Source organism: Loxodonta africana, chromosome 4 (genome assembly GCF_030014295.1).
Source record: "Loxodonta africana isolate mLoxAfr1 chromosome 4, mLoxAfr1.hap2, whole genome shotgun sequence".
Lineage (NCBI taxonomy): Eukaryota > Metazoa > Chordata > Mammalia > Proboscidea > Elephantidae > Loxodonta > Loxodonta africana.
In genome coordinates, this window is record NC_087345.1 from 86,669,137 (window position 1) to 86,675,665 (window position 6,529).

The window sequence follows — 6,529 nt, forward strand, 5'->3', positions numbered from 1 at the left end:
TTAGTCTTCAAGGTGACATCTTTGCTTTTCAACACTTTAAAGAGGTCCTTTGCAGCAGATTTACCCAATGCCATGCATCTTTTGATTTCTTGACTGCTGCTTCCATGGCTGTTGATTGTGGATCCAAGTAAAATAAAATCCTTAACAACGTCAATCTTTTCTCTATTTATCATGGTGTTGCTCATTGGTCCAGTTGTGAGGATTTTTGTTTTCTTTATGTTGAGGAGCAATCCAAACTGAAGGCTGTGGTCTTTGATCTTCATTAGTAAGTACTTCAAATCCTCTTCACTTTCAGCAAGCAAGGTTGCGTCATCTGCATAACACAGGTTGTTAATGAGTCTTCCTCCAATCCTGATGCTTCATCTTTGGCTCTAGTGGTTGGTGCGTAAGTCTGAATAATAGTCGTATTAACTGGTCTTCCTTGTAGGCGTATGGATATTATCCTATCACTGACAGCGTTATACTTCAGGATAGATCTTGAAACATTCTTTTTGTTGATGAATGCCACGCCATTCCTCTTCAAGTTGTCATTCCCAGCATAGTAGACTGTATGATTGTCTGATTCAAAATGGTCAATACCAGTGCATTTCAGCTCACTAATGCCTAGGATATCGATGTTTATGTGTTCCATTTCATTTTTGACAATTTCCAATTTTCCTAGATTCATATTTCGTACGTTCCATGTTCCGATTATTAATGGATGTTTGCAGCTGTTTCTTCTCATCTTGAGTCCTGCCACATCACCAAATGAAGGTCCAGAAAGCTTTACTCCACCCCAGTCATTAAGGTCAACTCTACTTTGAGGAGGCAGCTCTTCCCCAGTCATCTTTTTGAGTGCCTTCCAACCTGGGGGGGCTGATCTTCCAGCACTATATCAGACAATGTTCTGCTGCTATTCGTAAGGTTTTCACTGGCTAATGCTTTTCAGAAGTAGATTGCCTGGTCCTTCTTCCTAGTCTGTCTTAGTCTGGAAGCTCAGCTGAAACCTGTTCTCCATGGGTGACCCTGCTGGTATCTGAATACCAGTGGCATAGCTTCAAGCATCACAGTGACATGCAAGCCCCCACAGTACGACAAAATGACAGACACGTGGGGGGAAAGTATGGGTAGGTAAATGTTACAGGGCCAGGCAGGGGGGATTCTTTTTGAAGTCTTTACTAATTTTTGACTCCATGACTACTCATACCAAAAAAAAAAGTTCAAAATTATATTAACTCCACTGGTGCCCATACGGCAATCAAACCTGGTGGCCTTATCTCACAGGCAGATTATCCAATAGGCAAGGTGCTTACCTTGTTTACCAGATCACCTGTAGTGAACAGTTTCACATTTTTTTACCATATTGAAGATCCCGCTTCCAGGTATGGCTGGCATCTGTCTCTCTCCCAATCCCACACCACCTTCCTAAAGAATCAAAGCCTCTTTTCAAATTTATAATCCTTGACAGGGACGGATTACCCAGCAAAGCAAGGTAGGCATCAGCTTACTTGTGTGTACTTGCTCATCAATAGTGAACAGTTTCACCTGGTTTTCACCATGTCGAAGATGTGGTGAAACTCATGTGAAATTGTTCACTGCATATTAGTAAATACACACAAAGTAAGCCTGTGTTCACCTTGCTTGTTGGGTAATTCACCCCTGCCTCACCTGCAAGCTGCAGCCTCTAGATATAGTGGTCAACCACTTATTCAAGACTTCCGTGAGAAGAGAGTGGGATGAATGGATGCAGTCTGGGATTCATGAGTTCGTACCACCAAGATGACTGAAGTGGGTGATGTTTACAGAAGTCTCAAAGTGGGTGACTTCTGCTTCGGGGAAAATAACCCCAGAAACCAGAATAACTGGGATTGTATACCAGCAGAATACTGATGACGAAGATAAAGATGCCAAAGGCAGTGATGATGATGCCATCAATTCAGAAGTCACAGAGGAACATCTGCAGACAGCTCTGAGATATTTCAATGCTGATAGTGATGAGGAATCAGACTTTGAAGGGTTGGGTGATGATGATGACAATGAATGAATAAATTAAAATGGCCTATTTTAAGATGAAAACACAATTTCTCCTGGTGACATTTATTTGTCGATTTCAAAGACATTGATTATCAAAAATTATGTGTAATTTTAAGATTTATGAAAGCAATAAAATATAAACAGAATCTTGTTCTTGTAGTTTTAGGCCTAGGATCATTTCTTATTAATTTCTAGCTCTTAGTGCATTCATACTCTTTGGTTTCAACATAGTGTCCCATTTCCATCATAAGCCTGTTCAGTTCACCATTGATTCCACTTGGTTTAGGAAATACCTACCTTAAATGAAGTTTCCATGAGATCAGTACTATCCCGGTAACATTACACCTGTTGGTCAAAAATAAAAATTGAAATTGAAGTCAGCAACATGTAAAAAAATATTGGTATAGCACGCTTATGAAAATAATGTGGGGGGGTTGCTCTGTTTACAAAAAAAGTATAGTGCACATAAGATGCTGACAGGCTTATTTGCTAGTAAAGCAAGGAAATCCATTTACCCATAGTGAGTTAATGAAACAATGTTTGATTGTCATACACAAAGAAATGCATCCAAGGAAAATAACCTTTTTTAAGACTATTTAAAATCAACTCAATGTTACCTAACAACATCTTTAAGGTGAGAACAGCTGCTCAAAGACCTGAGCACATTGGGAGCAATATCAATAGTCAATTAAAGAACCAGACAAATGATTTCCTTGGCTTTTAATGATTAAATAGATATTAAGAATACTACTCAGACAACTCCTGAGGGAGCAGGAGACCAATGGGATACAGACCCCAAATTCTCATGAAAAGACCATACCTAATGGTATGACTGCGACTAGAGGAATCCCAGAGACAATGCTCCCCAGAACTTCTGATGGCACAGGACAGGAACCATCCCCGAAGACAAATCATCAGGCATGAAAAGGACTGGTCAGTGCGGGGGAGAGAGATGCTGATGAAGAGTGAGCAAATTAAATCAGGTGGACACTGGAGAGTGTGTTGGCAACTCTTGACTGGAGGGGGGATGGGAAGATAGAGAGAGAGGGAAGATGGCAAAATTGGCATGAAACGAGAGACTGAAAGGGCTGACTCAATAGGGGGAGAGCAAATGGGAGAAGGGAGTAAAATGTATGTAAACCTACATGTGACAGACTGATTGGAATGGTAAATGTTCACCTGAAGCTTAATAAAAATTAATTAAAAAAAAAAAAAGAATACTACTCAGTTGTTCATTTGAGGAGTCAAAACCAAATTTGAAAAATTGAAGAATTAGCCTCCATGAATAGCCTAGGTAGAACAACTGCAGGTGAAATTATTTTCAAAGAAATTGGGAAAATACTAATTTAGTACAACCTGTAGTAGAGTATGTTAAGATCCACTTGTTACAACTAATGGTAAAAATATGTATGGACCAGAAAAGAGGTTTAGTTGGACAAATTTACTAAATTCGTTAAAATGTAAGATGATTAACCAAAAAATCAAACTCTTTTCTGTCAAGTCGATTCCGACTCATAGCGACCCTATAGGACAGACTATAACTGCCCTACAGGGTTACCAAAGAGTAGCTGGTGGATTCAAACTGCTGACCTTTTTGTTAGCAACAGAGGTTCCAAGATGATTAAAGCCTATGATTATGCAATGTTTTATACATAAGCAAGTACAGTACTTTGTAGACAATTTTAACTAAAATTGTCCATGGTAAATTTCACTCACTGTAATGGAATTAGTCATTGCCAGTTCTGTGAATTTTTGTCATAAATAGAAGCCAAATATTTTACTTGCCCTACCATTTTTTTTTTTTTTTTTTTTTTTTTACCATATAGAATATTATTGACTTAGCTGTGGCAATATTTATTGTCATATTTTGGACTCAGGGACAAGATTGATTTTTTTTTTTCCACATGAGAACAACTGCCCTCAATGACTGTTATCAAATGATAAATGACTTCAGAAATTATCTTTTGCTTTAGGCTTGGTAATATTTCTTAATAAATTCAACTTAAAATTACAAGGCAAAACAGTGCCCATATGCACATATTATACTGCAGTAAAGTCATTTCAATGATTATTAATATCTTCTTTATTGCTTAGCCAGAAAATCCTACAATATTTACTATATGGCCTTATACAAAAAACTTTTGCTGACCCTCATTTTAAAGGAATAATAGTAGCAATGTATTATGTGCCATGGCTCACTAAATTGGCTTTATCCTCATTAGTTGGACACAAGCAAGAATTATAAAATTCTTTTTGTAGGTCTAGATGTTAAATGGACACACGCTTCTGATTTTGCTTCCTTCCACAACTCCACACACACACACAAAGTATTTTACAAGATGAAATAAAATTTAAAAGGGGAGAATAGGAGAAGAAACCACGACTACAAAACTTCAGTAACTGAAACTGTCAGTTCAGTGGAAATTGATTTTAAATAAGGAAAAAAAAAAAGTCTCAATCCTAAATCCTAAAAATAAAGTCAACATGATTTATACCATGGAATTTTAATAACTACAAACAAATATTAATTAGGTAGGAACTTAATATTTATGGGAAATAAAATAATAGGTCTTGAAAAAGCAGTTAAAACACAGCTGGATCCCTTCCCAACACCATGATGCTGGGTGATTACTTCTCCTAAGCCTCAGAAGGTTTGAAATTTATATTCTGGAAAGTATAAATAGATGGCTTTTATACATGGTGACATAAAGCACAGAAGATGATTGGATTTCATACCAAAAAATAAGAGATTAAATACCATATTCTAAAAATGCCCCAGGACTCTTTCCTCACTTGCCTATCAAAAAGAGAGAATTAAACACACTGAAATTCAGAATTTGTAGCAATAAATGGCCTGGCCAGATTACAACAAATTCTCAAAGAATAGAAGTAATCATGTAATATGTGAAGAGATGAAAATGCACATTTTAGTCATTCTGACTTCATCAAGAACTTTCAAGGAGCAATTAATCAGATATATGTGGAAATAATTAAAGAAGAAAAATAGACAAGTAAAAAAAAAGCAGGAAATAAAAATATATGGAGAAAACAGACGAGGTAGCAGTAAAAAAACAAAAACAAAACTTCTAATCCAAACAGAAATTAAACAAAAACTCAATCATTAATAGCCTCAAAAAATAAAATTTACGTTCTAAGAAAGGAACAGGATGCCATAAAATCAATCATTCAGAGAAAAATAATTTTCAAAAAGCTCATGATGATTAAAAACATAATAACAAAAATTAAAAAATAAAGTTAATAAAAAGCTTGGGAGATAGAGTTGAGTAAATCTCACAGAGTAGAGCCCACCCCTCACTCAAAAAAAAAGAAGACGGTGAGAAAAGATACAAATGTTAGAGGAAATTTAGTGTGTCCAACATAAAAATAGTAAAACTTCAAAGAAGTTGGGACATGAAAACAACTTTATCAACGTAATATTTCAGATAATTTTCCAGAACTAAAGGAATTAACATTTCTAATTTAAAGGGTTTTTTTTACCATACTTCTGGAGCCCTGGTTAAGTGTTGGGCCGCTAACCAAAGGGTCGGTGGTTCAACTGTACTAGCTGCTCCTTGGAAACCCTATGGGGCAGTTCTACTCTGTCTTACAGGGTCACTATGAGTTGGAATCAACTCTATAGCATGGGGTTTTGATTTCTTGGTACCATCATTCAGGAACCCTGGTGGTATAGTGGTTTAGAGCTCAGCTGCTAACCAAAAGGTCAGCAGTTCGAATTCACCAACCACTCCTTAGAAACCCTATGGGATAGTTCTACGCTGTCCTATAGGGTTGCTATGAGTTTCAATTGGTGACGACAACAGGTACCATAATTCAAGAAAATGGATGAAAACTGGCCTAAGGACATATCGCTATAATATTGCACAAGCTTTAGAAGAAAAAACATGGCATGTATTAGAATGGCTTTTGATTCTTCACTGTAATACAGGAGTCAATAATACAAATAAATAAAAGAAGGTCTTCAAAATTCTGAAGTTAAATTATTTCCAACATAAAATCTTATACCATGTCAAGCTGTTAATCAACTACAAGGGTAGGATTCTCAACAAAATTGAAAAATATACATCACACACACTCTTATTAAGAGGCTGCTGTAGGATAGGCTCTACCAAAAGAAAGACTAAACCAAGAATGTGACAGATGTACAATACAGCAAACAGGAGAGAGAGACATAGAGAATCTCAGTGAGGATGACAAAGTGAGATTCCAAGATGGCATCTCTAGGATAGATGTAGAAGACTTCAATCCAGATTGCATTGCTGGAACTTATCATTGTGACTCAAGAAACAGACACATCAAAGGCACGTCTCCAACGTGCATGTTGATATTATTTTCCTCTTTTTATATTATTTTATTAAAGTACAATTCACATACAGTAATTGCAAGATATTATTGTTTTAATCTGAAGACAGAATGCTCAGATAGACTTGACCCAGTTTCTTTTTTATAGATCCTTCTCCCCACTCCACTTCCTTTGGCCTGGATCAACTAGATCCAT